At 39.9% G+C, this 20,451-nt stretch overlaps 1 long non-coding RNA gene across 3 annotated transcripts in view; it reads left to right on the plus strand.

Annotated features, from left to right (window-relative positions):
* The first annotated feature begins 4,402 nt into the window (after window positions 1-4,402).
* LOC135229559 (uncharacterized) overlaps window positions 4,403-20,451 on the plus strand; it is an 847,392-nt gene continuing 831,343 nt past the window's right edge. For all 3 annotated transcript variants that reach the window (XR_010320246.1, XR_010320245.1, XR_010320248.1), the window contains exon 1: window positions 4,403-5,188. This is a non-coding gene — a long non-coding RNA (uncharacterized LOC135229559). The remainder of the gene's footprint in view (window positions 5,189-20,451) is intronic.

Here is a 20,451-nt window from a genome sequence, read left to right on the forward strand (position 1 = left end):
GCAGTTTTGGTTTGGTTTTTGCAAATTCTCTAAGCTTGTGTTTATCTGTAAATATCTTAATTTCACCTTCATGTTTTAGAATTTTGCTGGATATATGATTGTTCGCTGACAGTTTTTCCTCTTTCAGTGCTCTATATATGTTATCCCATTGTCTTCTTGCCTGCATGATTTCTGCCGAGTAGTGCAAACTTATTGATTCTCCTTTGTAGGTAACTTTTCGTTTATCCTTGGGTGCTTTTGAAATTTCTCTTTATCTTAGGTTTTGGCAGGTTTGATGATATGTCTTGGTGATTTTCTTTTGGGATCTATTTTGTATGAGGTTCGATGAGCATCTTGGGTAGATATCTTTTCATCTTTTACAATGCCAGGGAATTTTTCTGCCATCAGATCTTCCACTGTTCTCTCTGTATTTTCTGTTATCCCTCCCTGTTCTGGAACTCGAATCACACGCAAATTATTCTTGATAGAGTCCCCCATGATTCTTAGGGTTTCTTCATAGTTTTAAATTCTATTTGATTTTTCTTCAACTATATTTGTGTCAATTGCCTTATCCTCCAGCTCCCCCACTCTGCATTCCATTTCCTTGATTCTGCTCCTGTGACTTCCTATTGAGTTGTCTGAATCTGTGACTTTATTGTTAATCTTTTGGATTTCTGAATGCTGTCTCTCTATGGATTCTTACAGCTTATTAATTTTTTCACTATGTTGTTGAATAATCTTTTGGATATCTTCAACTGCTTTATCCGCATATTCCTTGGTGTTTTCTGTAGATTGCCTTATTTCATTTGCGAGGTCATTCCTGATGTCTTGAAGCATTCTGTATATAATTTTTTTATATTCTACATTTGGCAATTCTAGGAATGTATCTACATCTGGGAATGATTTTGATTCTTTGATTTGGGGGTTTGTAGAAGGAATCATGGTCTGCTTCTTCATGTGATTTGATGTCGACTGCTGTCTCTGAGCCATTTATAAGATATTGTAATATTTTATATTTGCTCACTGAGTCTTATCTTCTTATTTTGTTTTGTTACAATACACCCAGATGGGCTACTAGATTGTGGTATCGTGATTGATGTAGCTTTTGAATCACTTACGTTCTGTTACCAGCTTGCCTGAGCTGTTACCAGGTATATAAGTGTATGAGTCCATTCACTATTCTTGAATACAATCAGCTCAGGTGTCCTGATAGCTGGTCACCTAGTGTGTGGTGTAGGCTCTCACCTATTATCTTAGAGGAGTAGTGGTGATGGTTGTATGCACCAGTTTCTATTAGTGGCAGGGGGTCACATTTCGAGGAGGGCAGGATGCTGACAGCCTTCCTTCAAGTGTCAGTGAGGTAGGTGTGGCTCTATTCTCTAGAGCACTCTGGTGGGTGGGCTTTGCAGCTGTATCTTAGGCACCCAATGCTTGGGTAGGCGTCACTATTCTCAGACCCCTCTAGCAGGTGGCTAGGTGATGTGGGTGGAGTCTCAGCCCTCAGTTCGCTGGTGTGGATCAGCGAGGGCTCTGTTTAATAGGTAGAGAGGTATCTGACCTCCAAAACTTGCCTTTCCACTGCTGAGCTAAAACAATTATGGTCAGATCTCTATCAGAATTGCCTTTACATTGTAATAGCCACCTAGTTACCTGTAGGGTGAAAGCCAAAGACTATGGGTCTGTTAATGCCTGGATGGAGCTGATTCTGTACTGTTATTTCAGTTTAGGGAAGTCAGGGAAGGATTTTTTCTTTGATTGTTAAATGCTGCTTTTCTCAGGCCAGGAGAATGGGTTAGAAAAGAAAGAAGAAAAAAAATTCAGCAGTGCACTTCACTCTCTGGCACAGAGGATTCCAATGTTAATGAAGCTGGCTGGGGCAATGAGGGGTGGAATCAGATATATAGAAGAGAGTAGCCTGGCAAAATATACAAAGTTACTTATGTTGTTTGGTGAGAACTGTTTTTTCTGAGATTCCAGAGCATTGTGTCGCTCGTGTGTGCTGGCTGGATCCCTGCTGAGACTGTCCCAGAGGGTTAGGGCTGCATCCATGCTCACACTGTCTCAGGAAGCCACAATCGGCTCCCCCACACTTAGTCCAAAGCCCAGCACCAAGGTTTCCTTTCTGGGACGCTGCACTCCAGGCTCCAAAACCAGTCGCTGCTTCCCTATAGTTTTTCGTTTCCCTGTCAGCCGCGTCTGTGTGGAGCCTGCGTGTGCTGCCTGGGTCCCCTCTGAGGTTGGTCCTGAGGGTTAGGCCTATATCTGTTCTTCCCTGTCTCAGTAAACCACAATCAGCCCCACCACTCTGACACCAGGAAACCGCGAGGGCTCAAGGCTGCGGCGTGGGACACTGGCTCTGGAAGCGGTCCCTGCTGCAGCGTGGCTTTCGCTCCCCCGTCACTCAGGTAAACTCCTTAGTTCTGTGTTTGATGGTCAGGGTTTGTAGATTGTCCTTTATGTAATCAGTTCACTTGTTTTTTCGAGTCTTTGTTTCAAGAAGTATAAGCGGAATCTTCTACCTAGTCAGCCATCTTGGTCCTGCCCCCGTGTCTGCCTCTTTATGTGATTTGATATTGACTGTTGTCTCTGAGCAATCTATAAGTTATTGTATTAGTTTATTTTATGCTTGCTTTTTGTATCCTAGCTTCTTGCTTTGTTTAGTTTTGGTATTCCCAAATAAGCTGCTTGAGTGCGCTAGGTTGATTATTTTCACCTTTGAAGCTCTAATGTACTATCACCAGATGGCTAGCACTGTTACCAGGTATATGAGCCTAGGAGTTCATTTACTTTTCTTGTATGCATTCAACTCAGGTGCCCAGGTAGTTGGTCATAAAGTGTGTGGTACAGGCTCTGTCCTACCGTCTTAGAGGGGCAGGGGTTATTGGTGTAGGCAGAAGTATCTGGCTGCAGTAGGGGGTCAGGCTCTGATCAAGGCAGGGGTCTGACAGCTGTCCTCTGAGTGTCTGTGAGGAAAGTGCGTCCCTGTTCTGTAGAGCACACGGGTGGGTTCTGCAGAAGGGCGATGGGTACCCAATGCTTTTGGTTGTAAGTTCTGGGAGGTACTACTTACCCTTGGAGCCCTGTCACAGGAGGCTAGGTATTGTGGGTGGAGCCACCAGTCCTTAGGCCCCTGATGTGGGTAGGTGAAGACGCCGTTTAATAGGCAAAGCAGTGTCAAACATCAAACACCCATCTTTCCACCGTTCAGCTGAAACAGTTGCAGTCTGGCGACAAGGGCCTATTCTCCTGAAATGGGCCCACACAGGTCCATGCTGGGGTGAAAGGTATTCAAAGCCCATGGACTGTTTGTGCCTGAACAAGAGCTGCTTCTGTCCTGAGCTCCCCAGCTTAATTGAGCTGGCAGATTATCTTTCCCCCAGTTGTGAACTTATACCTTCTTCAAGGATGGAAAAATGGCTCAGAGTGGTACCAGGGCCTATCTCAGGCCCAGGGAAGTTGACAGCCACTGAAGCCGGCTTGGGGGCTGGGGGCGTGGTAAAATAAACACAAGTAATTAGCTTTTGCTGAGAGTGCCGTTCTTCTCTTGTTCTGGAGGTGTGAGTAGTCTGTGCAACTTGCTGTTCTTCCCTGAGCTAAACGCCTCTGGAACACTACTGCCAGCCCCGCTGCAGTCGCTCCAGGGAACGGTGCCTGAGGGTTCCTGGCTGTTCAGGTCCAGTAACTCCTCTCCACTTCTGAATAGTCTCTCCCTCCCCCTGCCGCTGAGTCCATTTTCTAACTTTACCTTTGATGTTCAGGGCTCCTAGCTTGTCATAAATATAATCGCTTCACTTGTTTTTTCTGGTCTTTTTTGTAAGAGGGATCACTGGTGGCGTCTCAATACTCAAAACTTCATCATTTCTTCCTTTCACTTTAGCTACTCAACATTCAAGAGCAACGTTCAGAGTCTCTTCCGACATCCGTTTTGGTCTTTTCTTTCTTTCCTGTCTTTTAAAGGATCTCTTGCTTTCCTCATGTGTGATGTCCTTGATGTCATTCCACAACTCGTCTGGTCTTCAGTCGTTAGTGTTCAACACGTAAAATGTGTTCTTGAGGTGGTCTGTAAATACAGGTGAGATATACTCAAGGTCATATTTTGGCCCCTTTTGACTTATTCTAATTTTCTTCCGTTTCAACTTGAACTCCCATATGAGCAATTGACAGTCTGTTTCACAATCGATCCCTGGCCTTGTTCTGACTGATGATATGAGTTTTCCCATCTTCTCTTTCCACAGATGTAGTCAGTTTGATTCCTGTGTATTCCATCTGGTAAAGTCCACGTGTATAGCTGCCGTTTATGTTGGTGAAAAAAAATATTTGCAGTGGATGAGTCACTGGTCTTGCAAAATTCTTTCATGAGATTTCTGGCGTCATTTATTTCAGCGATGCTGTATTTTCCAACTACTTTTCCTTCTGTGTTTCCAACTTTAACATTCTAATGACCAGTAATTATCAATGCATCTTGATTGCATCTTTGATCAATTTCAGGCTGCAGAAGTTGTTTAAAATCTTCAATTTCTTTATCTTTGGCATTAGTGGTTGGTGCATAAATTTGAATAGTCATATAAACTAGTCTTCCTTGTAAGTGTATGGATTTTAGCCTATCAGTGACAACATTGTACTTCAGGCTAGATCTTGAAATGTTCTCTTTGATGATATGTAACGTCATTCTTTTGACTCTGGTGGAATATCCATGTTTGTAAGACTGCTCACAGACTGTTTTACCAGAGAGTTTTCTGGTACTGCAACATCTACCACTAATGTCTGTGATCCCTTTGAATTGGCAAAATAAGAATAGTGCTATAGATTTCTTCCAAATACAGAAAACATAAGTATGAAAATGTTCTTGCTGTTGATTATATTCTTTACCAATCTGTTTGTATGGGATTTTTGGTACTTCACTTGAAAAATGAGTCCAAGGTACTGTGATGTGATTGTTTACTTTGTGTGGCCTTTCTAGCCATGATCTTATAACATCCACCCTGGTGCTTGGGCAGGACTGTGTGATAGGGTAATTGTGGCTCACCAAGGGGATTGTTTATTTTGCCTTCAAAGAGAACCAGTTCCAGAGCAAAGAGGAGGATTCAACTCCCATCAAGGAAGAACAGCCAAGAGCCGAGCATATATTATGGACCTGAGATCCCTGCACTGAGAAGCTCCTAGAAGCAGGAGACTGAGATAGAGAGAGGAAGCTGTAACCCTGAAGATGGTAAGATGCCATGGCAGGAGAGACCGAGCAACAGGGACCTGGCTATAGGGGATGATGGCCCAGGGAGAAGGAAAGCTGAGTGCCTTTGGAGAGAGGCCGGCCCAAGGCCAGGCAGAGGCACGCCTATGAGCACAGGAGGGAAGAGGCTGTCCTGATAGAAAAACTGTATTCTGAGTGTCGTTGAGCCTGAGCTATAACTGTTACTTCCCTAATAAACCCCATAATCGTGAATATGGACTATGAGTTCTGTGTGGCCATTGCAATGAGTTATTGAACCCGGCAGAGAAGTAGGGAGTGCTGTGTGAGGGACAGTTGGTGTCAGAGTTAGTGAAGATGGTGGAGAGAGGGTAGTTTTTTCACCAATGCCTTCAATGCAGCTTCGATTCCTTCCTTTTATACCATCAGTTCTTGATCTTATGCTACCTATTGAAATGGTTGAAAATTATCCAGTTCTACTGCAGTGGCTGTATTAATATCAGACAAATTATACTTCAGAAAAAGGAGTATTATTGGGAATAAGTAGGGACATAACATAATAAAGGTTCAATTCTCCAAAAAGATACAACACTCCTAAATGTGTACGTGTCTAACAACAGGGCTCCAAAATACAAAAACTAATAAATCTGAAAGGGGAAATGGACAAATACGCATTTATAACTGGTATCAGTACTTTTCTATCAATAATTAATAGAGCCCTGCTAGTTGAAGTCCAAAGCATCTGTATGAACCACTCATGGATGTCTATGTGTGTGTGTATGTATGTGTGTGTATGTGTGTATGTATGTATATAGTATAAAGAGAAGTAATACAGAAATAAACATAGATACATGTTGTAGTCCTTGGGAGGTACAAACGGTTAATGCATTCAGCTGCTAACCAAAATGTTGGAGGTTTGAGTCCACCCAGAGGCACTTTGGAAGAAAGGCTTGGTGATCTACTTTTGAAAAATTAGCCATTGAACTGACACACTTGTGTGTCAGTACTACTCTGACACACATGAGGGGAGGGGTCACCATGAGTCACATCAGCTTAATAGCAATCGAATGATTTTTTTATGCATTCTGCCAATGTTTGTCTTTTAATTGGTATCTTAGGCTGGGTTCTCTAGAGAAACAAAACCAGTGAGGTGTATATATATATATTTATATATAAATAGCTTTATATCAAGAAAATGGCTCACGAGGCTGTAGAGGCTGGTAAGTCTCAAGTCCATGGGTCAGGCTTGTGGCTTCTCCTGACTCACATAGATGCAGGGACTGCAGAACTGAAGATCTGCAGGTCATACAACAGGTCTGTGGCTCACAGGCTGCAAAGGCTGACAGATCTCAAGATCGGCAGGTAAGCTGGCAGGCTGCGGCTCACAGACTGCGGAGGCTGGTGAATCCCCAAATTGGAAGGTAAGCTGAGAGTTCAAGTCCCAAAAACTTGAGATCAGATGAAGAGGAGCCAGCTGCAGGATTCAGAGTGAGCAAAAGCTCAAGAGCCTTGCCAGAAAGTCCACCTATATTGGATGCAGTCCACACCTCCGAGGAAACTCCCTTAGATCTGATTGGCTACTCACAGCAGATCCCATCATGGAGGTAATCACATTATATCACATCTCATCATGGAAATGATTGCATCGTTATTCGACTGCTAAACTACATCATAACTGCCAAAGCACTGAGAATCATGGTCCAACAAAGTTGACACACAACTTTAATGATCCCAATTGTGAATTTAATCTATTTAAATTTAAAGCAATTAATGATAAGGAAGGACTTATGTCTTCTACTTTGTAGTAGGTCATATATGTATTTTGTTTCTCATTTTCTTCACTACCGTCCACTTTTGTGTTTGACTGATTTTTTTCAAGTGTACAATTTTGATCCTCTCCTTATTTCCTTTCCTTATATTTTTTAACTTCTTAGTGGTGACCATGAGGATTACAATTAATATCTTATGTTTATAACAATCTTCTTTTAATGAATACAAATTTAGCTTCAACAGTATACAACATTCTGCTTTTATTCAGCTCAGTTACCTCCCCTACTTACGTTGCTGTTACAAAAATTGCATCTTTATACATTGTGTGTCCATTAAGAGAGATGTGTAAGTATTTTTATGCATTTGTGCTTTAAATCATATATGAAAAAAAGAGTCGTGATATAAAAATATTACTGACTTTGTTTTATCTAAGTAGTTACCTTTACGGAGTCTTCGTTTCTTTTTATGGCTTCAAGTTACTGTCTAGTGTCCTTCCGTGCCAGCCAGGATGATTCCCTGTAGCATTTCTCATAAGGCAGTTCTGCTGCTAACATACTCCCTCAGGTTTTGTGTATCTGGGCATGTCTTAATTTCACCTTCATTTTTGAAAGATAGTTTTGCTAGATATTGACATCTTGGTTCATAGTTTTGTTTCTGTATTTTTTTTCCAGTACCTTAAATACATCATCCGACTATTTTCTTGTCTCAATGGTTTCTGATGAAAAATCAACAGTTAAACTTGTTGAGACTCTCTTGTACATTAGGGGTCACTTATCTGTTGCTGCTTTCAAGTTTCTGTCTTCGTCTTTTGACATTTTGATTATGTCTGTCTGTGGATATCTATGTATTTACTGTCCTTTGAGTTTATTGAGCTTCTTGGATATCTAGATGACATTTGGGAAACTTCCAGTCATTACGTTTTTAAATATTCTTTCTGTCCTTTCATCTTTCTTTCCTTTCTGGGACTCCCTTAATGAGTATATTGGTATGCTTGATGTTGTCCCGCAGGTCCCTTAGGCTCTATTCATTTTCTTCATTCTTTTTCCTTTGTGCTCCTCAGTTAGAACAATTTCAGTTGTGCTTTTTCAAGCTTACATTTTCCTGCTTTCTTGCTCAAATCTGCTGTTGAGCTCCTCTAATGAAATTTTTATTTCAGCTATTCAACTTTTCAGCTCTATAATTTCTATTTGGTTCTTTTGTATAATATTTCTTTATTAATGTTTTCTACTTGTTCATACATTCTTCTCTTGGTTTCCTTTTTTTGTGTGTGTGTCTATGGTTTGTTTAGCTCTTTGAGGAAATTTAAGACAGTTGGTTTAAAATCTTTGTCTAGTAATCCCAATATCTGTGTTTCCTTAGGGATGCTTTCTGTTCATTTCTCTTCTTTCTTTCTTCTTAACAAATGAACCATCCTTTTCTTTTTTCTTTTTATGACTTAGAATAGTGTGTTGCAAACTGGATATCTTAGATATTATAATGTGACTCTGGAAATAAGATTCCCTCCTGTCATTAGGGTTTGCTTTTTTTTTTTTTTTTTAATTGTTGAGGGCCAGTCATCCATTTGCTTAGTGATGTTTCCAAACTATTTCTGCAAAGATTGTATGTCTTCTCATGTGTGGACACTGAAGTTCTGTTCTGTTATCTCAGCAGTCAGTTCATGACCTGACAGTGCTTTCTTTAAATGCTTGTAGCCAAAAAGAAAAAGTAACATTATCCCAGTCTTTGCAGATTGGCTCTGAACTGGCACGTTCTTTCAATGCTAAGCAAGAGTGCCTAAAACTCTGCCCTAGCCTTCACTTCCTGCCCCCATGGAGCCCAAAGATCAGCCAGAGATGCAAGCCTAAAGCTTTGTCAGGATCTTTATGAGCATGTCTTCATCCTTAGGCAAGAACATTGCACTTCAGATTCCTCAGTATATATGGTAGCCCTTCAAAGCCCTTAAACCACCAACCATTGTCCTCTCAGCCCTTTTTCCAAGCTTTTGGATGTCTCTGCTGTTTTCTCTGTCCTTCATCCTTTGACCCTGGAGGTAGGACCAATTCTTTTTAGCTTCGTACTTCTGAGTTTCCATCACATCATACATTTTTTCTTGTGTGCTGTTGAGTCAATTCTGACTCATAGTGAATATAGGATGGAGTAGAACTTCTCCAAAGGGTTTCTAAGGCTGTAATCTTTATGGAAGGGAACGGTCATATCTTTCTCCTGTGGAGTAGTTGGTGGATCAAATCAAACCGTTTAACAGCTGAGTGCTTAACCACTGCACTACTGGGGCTCCTTTTGACATCATGCATCATAATAGATTTTTAACACACCCCTCAGAAACATAGAAGTCCATAAATTATCAAGGATACAGAAGATTTAACATGTAAAAAAATACCAAATTGCTATATGTGTATTTGTGTGTATTATCTAACCATGAAAGAATATACATTCATCTCATGCACATACATAACATAGTGTGTATAAAAATTAACTGTATACTGTGTTATAAAGCAAGTCTCAACAAATTTCAAGAGTCTGTAATAATATAGAGGATACTATGTAAGTACACCATAATTAAAAAAAAAAAACCATCTTAGAAAATGAAAATACAAAATCTCCATTTTTTTTTTTATGTAAGTACACCATAATTAAAAAAAAAAAAAAAACCATCTTAGAAAATGAAAATACAAAATCTCCATGTGCTTGGATATTTTAAAATACTATGAGTCAAAAAAGACATCATAATGAAAATTAGAATACATTTTGAAGTAAACAATTATGGAGATAGTGCATACAAAAATTTGTGCAGTACAGACAATATAATATAGGAAACTTATAGCCTTAAAAATATAATTGGAAAGAACAAATCTTGAAAAATAAGTGAGTTAAACATCCATTCAAAATGTTGGGAAAAAACCAGAAACAAACATTCATAGGAATTTTTGTTTCTATTAATGATTGAATACATGCAACAGATGATCAACAAAGACTAAAGTTGATTCTTAGAAAATGCTAGTAAAATTGACAAACTTTAGGCAAGATTGATCAAGTGAAAAAGAATGAAGATATAAAAAACGAATATCAGGAATTAGAAAGAAAATGACTACAGATCTTGCAGAACATAAAGATAATGTGAGAATGTTATGAACCGTATTAGCCAATAAATTTGCAAATTTAGGTAAAGTAGGCAAACGTATCATACCATGTAAGTTAATAACAACGATTCAGGAAGAAACAGGAAGCAAAAGTAATTCCACAACTGTTAATACAATTGAATTAGAGCTCAAACTATTCTCAAAAAGAAAACTTCATATCAGATGGCTTTTCCTGCAAATTCTGCCAAATATTCAAGAAATATTTCACAAATTCTTCAATATAAAAGGAAATATATACCCAAACTCATTTTATAAAGCTTGTAGAATGAATATTGATACCAAAACCTGACAAGAGCAGCAGAAGATGGGAAAATTACAGGCCAATGTCACTGATGAACATAGATGCAAAATATAAAAATAAATAGGCAAAACAAATCCAGCAATACTCTAAAGAAGAATATATTATGACCAAGTTGGGTCTATCCCAAGAATTCAAGGTTAGTTTAACATTCAAAAATGAATCAGTATAATTTGCCATATGTACAGGAAAAATAAATGTGATTATATTAGTAGGTGTAATAAAATAAGTATTTGATAACCTTCAGCATCCACTCATGTTTTTTAAAAGAACATCTAGCATGCCATGAGACCAGAAGAACCAGAAGGTTCCCAGCTGCTGTCGCTGAACATTTTGATCAAAGAGTCCATAGAAAAGCCCTGATCAAAAGGGGGAAAATGCAGAACAGAATTTCAAATGAACCCTAGACTTTTTGGAGCCACTGAGGGTGAATGAACTCCTGAAACTATTGCCGTGAGATAATCTTTAAACATTACACCAAAAGCATTCCCTTGAATCATCTTAAAACCGAAGTATGAAAAAGAAAAAAACAAACTGTTGCTGTTGATTCCAACTCAGAGACTCTGTAAGACAGAATAGCACTGCCCCATAGAGTTTCAAAGGTGCAGGTGGTGGATTCAAACTGCTCTTCTTTTGCTTGGCTACCGTATCACTTAACCACTGTGCCATGAGGGCTCCAGAACATTAGCTTACTTAACCAATAAAAATGGTCTACCTTGAGCATATGCTCTTTTAAGAACTGTCTACATGGCATCAGATTGACAACAGCTACTGAAAAGATTAGATAGGAACCTTAAGGAGCAGTGGGTTTATGTTAATGACAGAGGAACAACTCAGAAAAGGAGGGTAAGAATGGTTGCACAACTTCAAGAATGTAGCCAGTGTTATTAAATTGTACAGGTAGAAACTGTTGAGTTGGTGTATGTTTTGCTGCATATATTCTCAACCAGAAAAAATACAGGTAATAATTAACAAAAAATGTCAAGGAGAGCTAAATATTTTGAAAATAAGACAGAGTTGCGTGTGAGGGAATGAGTGGGGTGAGCTGTTTTAGATTAATAGTAAAGGCTTATGGGAGCAGGATATTTGAGGAGATAACTGACCTATATCAAAGGAGAGAATAGCTGTATGAAGTTCTGAAGGGAGGGATATTGCCAATAAAGGAAAGAGTTGTTTCTGAGGCCCTTAAATAACCAAGTGTTTTGGCACATTTGAGGAAGCTCAGGAAATAAGTCATGGCTAGTGTGGAGTGAACCGAGGGAAGACTGTTAGGAAATGAGGTTAGTATGGTGAGCAAGCCCCGCATCATGAAAGACCATGGGAAGGATTTGGGAATTTTTCCTAATTGCTATGAGAAGCCACTGAAATGATGCTGTTATGTAGATTGTAAGAGGGAAGATCGGTGCATGGAGTCCAGTTTTAACCAAGAGATGATGGTGGATGTAAGGTGGAGGTAGTGAGAAGTGGATAGAGTCAGGATTTATGTTAAGGTAGTGCCAAGAGTCCAGAATATGTCAATGGATTGGATGCAAGATTTGAATAAAGGAGAGAAATGAAGGATGATTTCTAGGTTTTTGTCCTGAACAACCCAGAGGATAGTGAGAACATTTGCTGAGATAAGGAAGACTGGGAGGTAGATAAGACACTTGGACGAAGAATTTTATTTGAACCACATTAAGTTTGAGATGCCTAGTAGACATTCCAGTGGAGATGTGAGGTCAGCCATTGGTGAAGGAACAGGGCAGAGTATGTAAATGAGGGTATCCTAGGGCTCAGGTGGAATTGACTGCCATGAATTGGCTCAGATAACCTAGACAGTGAGAAGTGATGAGTGATGTTACTTAAACAGGGCATGGAAATCAATGAAAAAGGTGTGGGAGTGGCAGGGAAGCTAAGGTAGAGAAGTTTCTCTCTCCCTAAACCTGATTAGCTGGATTTGAAGACATCATAAGTTCCTGTATGAGAAATATCCAGCAAATTACCAGTTGATTTAATAAATTGATAACAAAGTCCACCTTTCAGCCAAAGATTGAAAAGCAAACAAACCAATTGTCATCCAGTGAATTCTAACTCTTATCAACCCTATAGGACTGAGTAGAACTACCCCATAGGGTTTCTAAGGAGCAGCTGGTGAATTCAAACAGCAGACCTTTTGGTTAGCAGCTTAGCTCTTACCCACTGCACCACCAGGACTCAGACCAAGAATAACACATGTGAGGAACTTACTCCTTAGTTCAATCAAGTATGTAGAAATTGAAATTTGTAATTTTGGAGATTCCTCTCTTTTTTTTTCGAAATGGGGGGCATTGAGATGGAGGATTTTCCTATGCCCACCATCCTAAGGGATTTAATTAACCCATAGTTGAGACATTGTAAACATCTCAAGAAATTATTACCTTTGAGAAATTTGAGGGTGAGTAGGCATATCACCTGGCACCTCTTAAACTCCTTATAAAAACCTGACTTGAAGACTCACCTGCCTTTTTGAATAAGTGCCAGCTTGAATAGGCAGGGTTCAGGGAATTGCCAACCAAAGGTATGGTTTCTCCAGAGGCCTCCAAGGGGTGTAAAAGAAGAGTGGAGCCAGACCCCGTGCTTGGGACACACCCTTGGTAGGAAATATTTGAGTGTGTGTGTGGTGGGAGAGCACTGGGTGTGGGAGAGTGGGGTGGGTGGGTAATAGGGAAATGCCTGGTTTTTTTTTTTTTTTTTAAGAAACAGTTTTTTACTTTTTTTTTTTTTTTTTTAATTACAATGAACAGTTCAGTGGAGACACATTCCTTATCTGCAGGGGCTAGTGCAAGTGCTGATAGCTGAGAATGTAGCCTGCTCCCCAAGTGCCAGTTGGCATTTTGGAGAGAAAACTTGATGTTTGGAGCACTGACTGGCCCTGCCTTTTCTAAATAATTAAGGGTGGTGGGGTGGTGGTAAGAGAAAGAGGATGGTCTATGAACACTGACCCTGGAAAATTAACCCGAGTGTGTGGGTTGTGGATAGCAGGAAAAGAACATCACCCGCAAATGACAGCAGTGCCTTTATTTATTTATTTATGCTTCTTTTTAGTTCTGAGTTGTTTTTAAGCCATAAATTAATGGGGCCACCATGAATTTTCAGAGAATGAGTTTTACAAAAATCTAAGTGTTTTAAATATTGCCAGGATTTACTTATATACGCTGTATATGAGAAAAGTCCTTCCAGTTATAGGGAGGAGAAAGAAAGTATATTCAGGAATTAAATTTTCACAGTTCTCTGAATTCTTATATTTCTCCTGTTGTCCATTTTTCTTTTTTTGTCCTTCATCCACCCCTTCCACCTTGACCCACTGTCTTCATCATCTAGTGCTGCCGTAACAGAAATACCATGAGTGGATGGCTTTAACCAAGAGAAATGTAATACCTCACATTGAAGTAGGCTAATAGTCCACATTCAAGGCATCAGCTCTAGGGGAAAGCTTTCTCTCTCTTTTGGCTCTGGAAGAAGGTCCTTGTCCTTAGCCTTCCCATGGTCAAGGAGCTTCTCAGGTGCAGGGACCTTGGGTCCAGAGGACATGCTCTGCTCCTGGTGCTGCTTTCTTGATAGTCTGAGGCCCCCAACTCTCTGCTTGCTTCCCTTTCGTTTTATCTCTGGAGAGATAAAAGGTGGTGCAGGCCACACCCCAGGGAAAGGTGACCTGAGTGAGGGTAGTGTTACAATCAATCCCACCCTAATCCTCTTAAAGTAAAATTACAATCACAAAATGGAGGACAACTACACAATAGTGGGAATCATGGCCTAACCAAGTTGAGACACATTTTTTAGGGTCATAATTCAATCCATGACACCCACCAAACCAAACTTGTCACCATCAAGTTGATTCCAACTCGTAGAGACCCTAGTTGATTCGAACTCATAGAGACCCTATAGCATAGAATAGAACTATTCCATAGAGTTTCCAAGGACTAGTTGGTGGATTCGAACTGCTGACCTTTTGGTTAGCAGCTGAGCTCTTAACCACTGTGCCACCAGGGCTCCTCTTGATCCACAGTCCACCCTAATTCACCACTGTGTTAGAAACTAAGGTTTTGCTACTCTGAAATAAGAACCTTTTACTATACTTTTGTGTTAGTGGTTGCTTTTGGTACGTCTTTAAGCACTGAACAGTTACCTCATACCCGTTAAAAACCCATTGCCACTGAGTCTATTCCAACTCATAGCGGCCCAATAGGGCAGAGCAGAACTGTGCCATAGACTTTCCAAGGAGCGCCTGGTGGATTTGAACTGATGACCTTTTGGTTAGCAGCCATAGCTCTTAAACAGTACACCACCAGCGTGGGAGGGGTTTAATTGATAACATGATGTCTGGGCTCCAAGGGAGATGGAATGGATGTGCAGGAGAAGGGCATGCAGAGTCTGCCTGTATAGTCCCCAGAACTCTGTTCAAGATCGTAACACACCTCAGTAATCACTTGAATCTAAACATACAACTTTAACAGTTGATGTAAATGACTTTACACATGAATTTTGGAACTCAACTCTTTCTCAATGGAAGTTCCTTCAACCTAGCTGTTTGTTTGTATTCCCTTAATAATTATGAAAGCTAACAATTATTGTGTTCATTCTGTGTGTAAGGCCTTTTTCTAAGTGCCTTGTGTGTTTTCTTTAACCTGCGTAACAACCTTTTGAATAAGACCCATTTTAGAAATGGGAAACTGAGGCAGTGAGAGGTAAAGTAACGTGCCCAGATCACCCAGCTGATAAATTGAGTTAGGATTTAAACCCAGGCAGTTTGTTTCAGAATTTGCTTATGTAATCACTGTACATGACAGCAGTGAGCCCTAGTGGCTCTGTGGTTAAAGAACTTGGCTGCTAACTGAAAGGTCAGTGGTTCGAACCCACCAGCCTCTCTGTAGGAGACAGATGTGGCAGTCTGCTTCAGTGAAAACCCTATGGGGCAGTTTTACTCTGTCCTTTGGGGTCACTGTGAGTTAGAATCGACTTGATGACAGTGGGTTTTGGCACATAATACTAATGTGCAGTGTATTCTGTATGCCGTGTATATGTTCAGAAACTAATTTTCCCAACATTTATGCCATATATAGATTACCAATCCAGTTGCCATTGAGTAGATTTTCACTCATGACGACCCCGTGAGTTTTCAGAGTAGGACTGCCCTCCATACGGTTTTCAATAGCTGTGACTATTTGGAGGTAGATTGCCAGGCCTTTCTTCCAAGGCAACTCTGAGTGTATTTAAACTGCCAACCTTTCAGTTAGTAGCTGAGCACTTAACTCTTTGTGCCACCTAATACATATATATACTAGGAGGTTTTCCTCGTTATTTGTACTTTAACGTTTTTTAGACTCTTACGAATACTTGTTCCTGGCAGTGAACTGGATGCTAAAGAACAGAATAGGCACATGTAACCCTCTCTCACCTTCTCCCTCCCCTCTTTCACAGAGATGAAATGAAAAGGAATTAATGAAGACAGATCATTGGATTAGGGCCCATACTCAGGGCTCTAACAGCATGGGGGGTTTCTCCTGTCACTTCAGTTCTTGTTCAGGAATTGGTACCTGCTTTTTGTGAATCACAAAGACCAGTGCTGTATATCAAGCCATTTAGATTTGGGGTATGGAGCAGTGATTTAAAAAAATTAAATTTTATTTTCAGAGATTTTTTCTAATAATTGTTTACATTTATTTATTTATTTTTAAAGTTAGACCCTGCTTTATTTTAGAGAGGAACAAACTTTCAAAGTTTTTAAGCAAACATTGCTCAGGGCTGGGCTTTTTTTTTATATTAACTTTTATTGAGCTTCAAGTGAACGTTTACAAATGAAGTCAGTCTGTCACATATAAGTTTGTATACACCTTACTCCGTACTCCCTCTTGCTCTCCCCCTAATGAGTCAGCCCTTCCAGTCTCTCCTTTTGTGACAATTTTGCCAGCTTCCAACTCTCTCTATCCTCCCATCCCCCCTCCAGGAATTGGCACCTCCTTTTTGTGAATCACAAAGACCAGTGCTTTATATCAAGCCATTTAGATCTGGGGTATGGAGCAGTGATTTAAAAAAAATAAATTTTATTTTCAGAGATTTTTTCTATTAATTGTTTACATTTATTTTAATTGTATATATTCTAAAACCCCTACAAAAAGGCATGAAATAATTGTTTAAATTTTAATTCATATGGGTCAAAATGTATGTTAAACTACCTATCGTCACCTTCACAGTCGTCGTTATGTTTGAGCCAATTGTTGTGGCCACTTGTTACCAAGTATGACCTGCTTCTCCAGGGACTGATCTCTCCTGACAACATGTCCAAAATATGTGAGATGAAGCCTCGCCATTCTTGCTTCTAAGGAATATTCTGGCTGTACTTCTTTCAAGACAGATTTGTTCATTCTTTTGGCAGTCCATGGTATATTCAATATTCTTTGCAAACACCGTAATTCAATGCCTTCAATTTTTCTGTGGTCTTCCTTATTCACTGCCCACCTTTCGTGTGCATATGAGGCGACTGAAAGCACCATGGCTTGAGTCAGGCGCACATTAGTTTTCAAGGTGACATCTGTTCTTTTGAACACTTTAAGAGGCCTCTGGCAGCAGATTTGCCCAATGCAATGTGTCGTTTGATTTCTTGACTGCTGCTTCCGTGGGTGTTTATTGTGGATCCAAGTAAAAATGAAGCCCTTAATGACGTGAACATTTTCTCCGTTTATCATGATGTTGCTTATTGGTCCAGTTGTTAGGCTGTTAGTCTGTAGTCTTTGATCTTCAGCAGTAAATGCTTTAAGGCCTCTTCACTTTCAGCAAGCAAGATTGTATCATCTGCATATCTCAGGTTATTAATGAGTCTTGCTCCAATCCTGATGCCTTATTCTTCTTCAGACCAGCTTCTCAGATTATTTGCTCAGCATACAGGTTGAATACATATGGTGAAAGGATACAACGGTGATGCACACCTTTCTTGACTTTAAACCATGCTGTATTCCTTGTTCTGTTTAGATGACTGCCTCTTGTTCTATGTACAGGTTTCTCATAAAAACAGTTAAGTGTCCTGGAAATCTCATTCTTCCCCATGTTATCCATAATTTGTTATGAGCTGGAGTAGGTCTCAGAAATAATGTACCATTTCCTCCAGTTGGTTGTGCATGGCTGCCTAATTCCCTAGGTGGTAGCAGCTAAGGCCTGTCTCAGAAACACTCTCCTCCCCACTTAGCATGAGTTTTCACACTGGTCCATCTTCTTTCCCTTGTGTGTCTCCTGCCCTCCTCAGTGGCTGGGGAAAATGATAGTAGTCCACTGATGAGATTTATTCTTTTATTATACTTTATTTTATTATTTGTTTTTATAACATAGTTCTGTTAAAATCAAGGGTAATAAAAATGTTTGTATGATGGAAGTGGATAATCCCACCCACTGTGTCCATCTAAAGTTTCATGAGAAAACTGTGCCCACAACAGAGGGCTCCCACTCCTCTGGCTCACTGTATTTTCTCCTTGTTTATTTGCTCTTCCCTCTTTCCTGATGGATGCATGGAACCACTGAGCTTCAGGACTCCACAATTCTGCTTTTCATACCAGTGTTACTGTAATCTTGGGTTCATGGGCTGCCTTGCCACAGATTTACTCATTCTGTTTCTGTTAATTATTTCATTACTTAAAAATCTCTCATGAATTTTTCCAGAAGTACATTCTATTCCTCAAAAACTTGGAAGCAATGGGAAAGTATGCAAAAAAAAAAAAAAAAAAAAAACAAGAAAACATACGTAATGCATAGAATAAATTATTAACGTTCCGATATGTCTATTTTCTTGCTTATATTGGCATATATGTGTATTAGAGTCTCTGGTTGATGCAAATGGTTAATATCTTGAGCTGCTGACAGAAAGTTGGAGTTCAGGTCCACCCAGAATTGCTGTGAAAGAGAGGTCTGGCAGCCTACTTCCGAAAACTCAGCCATTGGAACCCCTATGGGGTACAGTTCTACTCTGGCACACTGGTGTCATCATGAATCAGAACTGACTCAGTGGCAACTGGTTTTATGTGTGTATTAGCACACACATTTATGTATATTAACACAGATATTACATCCTGATATTTTCATTCAACATTAGTCTTTTCATGGTAATTTTTTTTTGTTTTTTTTTAATGAGGGCATTAAATTACTTTGTAATATTCTGTGTGCATGTAGTATATGGTTTTTAGCGATTTGACTATAGTTGCAATAATGTGCATGTTTCTAGTAATCTTCAACCTATACTTACCTCTTTTTAACATACATCTCTGCCATTAAATCTCTTTGTTTAAGTGTTGTTTAACACTCATTACGCCTAAGGGATGGTCTCAGAAGCAGCCCTGATCAATTTTTCTCCCTCTTACTCATGAAGCCCCTTAATGTATTTCAAGGTATCAACTACGAAAGATTTTACGTACTTATCCTTTGTTTATTTTTCATTCAGTCAGTATATTCCATGGGCCAGAAGTAGTCTATGTTATGCAGATACAGTGGTGAAAGGTACACACTGTCCCTGTCCTCATGAAGGGGACAACCCAGTGCAGGTGGGAGGAGCACTGGGGAAATGCAGCTGAGAGAAAGGACAGACAACCCTCCAGGAACCACACTGGACTTCAGAGAGGCTTGTTGGCTGCTGTTCACCTGGCAGGCTTCTAGATACCAGAGTACCCTTGGGCTTGGTGCCTGCTCCTCTCTCTATTGACACCCTCCCTCTAGGATGCCTCAGTGAGTTTACTGCTGTCTATTTGTAGCTGAGGACGTGAGGTTTATACCTCCATCCATTCAAACTCCTCCTGGGTCCAGACTCATATATTCAAATGTCAGCCTAACTCTCTGTATTGACCTCTTTATGCATTATAATGATACATTCCTCATATGGCCATCATGAAAAGCAAACATGAAAGGAAAAGCACAGGAGTGCCTGGCACCAGTGTAGGTACTCAATGTACATTAGCTGTTGGTATTATTCTTGACATCTCCGTGTGTGGTGAAGTTTTATTACCGGACATCTCCATGTGGATATCTAACAGCTGCACCATGTTATCTAGGCTATGAAACAATTCTTGGTTCCAACCACCATTCCGTTCTTATCGATGAATTTCTCAAGACTTCGGTGATGGGAGTGTGTGTTTTTCCACACAATGGACATGATTAGGAATGGTAGGCCAGGTCCTGCACAATAAATTGCTCCAACATTCCTATGGGTGACCATTGAGACAAGTTTCAGCCACTGAATGTAGCAAAGAATTGGAACTACTCTCAGCTGTTCATGTGAGTACTCTCAATCCAGAATATCTGGTAAATCAACTGTTAGGGATTGAATTGTGTCCCTCCAAAATGTATGTGGAAATCCTAACCCCTGTACCTGTAATTCTGACCTTGTTTGGAAATAAGGGGCCTGCTTTTATTATGTGAATGAGGTCATACCAATGTAGGGTGGGTCCTAAGCCTAACTCTTCTTAGTTATAAAAGGAGCAGAATACACACAGACACAAACAGGTGAAAAGGAAGACAGACAAAGAAGACAGATGCTTCTAGAAGGCCAGGAACACAAATGATTGCTGGCATCTACTAGAAGCTGAGGTAGACAAGGAAGGACCTCCCACTACAGCCATGCCCTGAATTCGAACTACTACCTGCTAAACTGTGAGAAAATAAATTTCTGTCCTTTAAAAGCCATCCAGTTGTGTTATTTTTTGTTATGGAGGGACTAGGTAACTAACACACATACCCGTGCTTATAAGTTCAGCCCAGTGCAGAATAATTTTCTTCCCTCCTTGGTCTAGCCCACCCGAACCTCCTCTTTCCCTATCAGTGTCCTTTGCTTTCACCTAAGAGCTATGACAGAGTCCGCTTGATGCTGACGCATTGAAATTTCAATTTATTTTTTATTTATGATTACTATTAATTCCAATATTTTCTACGGTTTTCAATGGAGACAGTCCTATAATCTATGAATAGCAGTTATACTTTTTTTGTACTAGCTTACACTTCCAGTGTTAAATGTTTAATAAAAATAATGATAGAAGCATCCTTATTTTATTTTTTATTAATTTTAAAGAGAATGTCCCACCCGTCACCATGAA

The sequence above is a fragment of the Loxodonta africana genome, unplaced genomic scaffold (genome assembly GCF_030014295.1).
Source record: "Loxodonta africana isolate mLoxAfr1 unplaced genomic scaffold, mLoxAfr1.hap2 scaffold_39, whole genome shotgun sequence".
Lineage (NCBI taxonomy): Eukaryota > Metazoa > Chordata > Mammalia > Proboscidea > Elephantidae > Loxodonta > Loxodonta africana.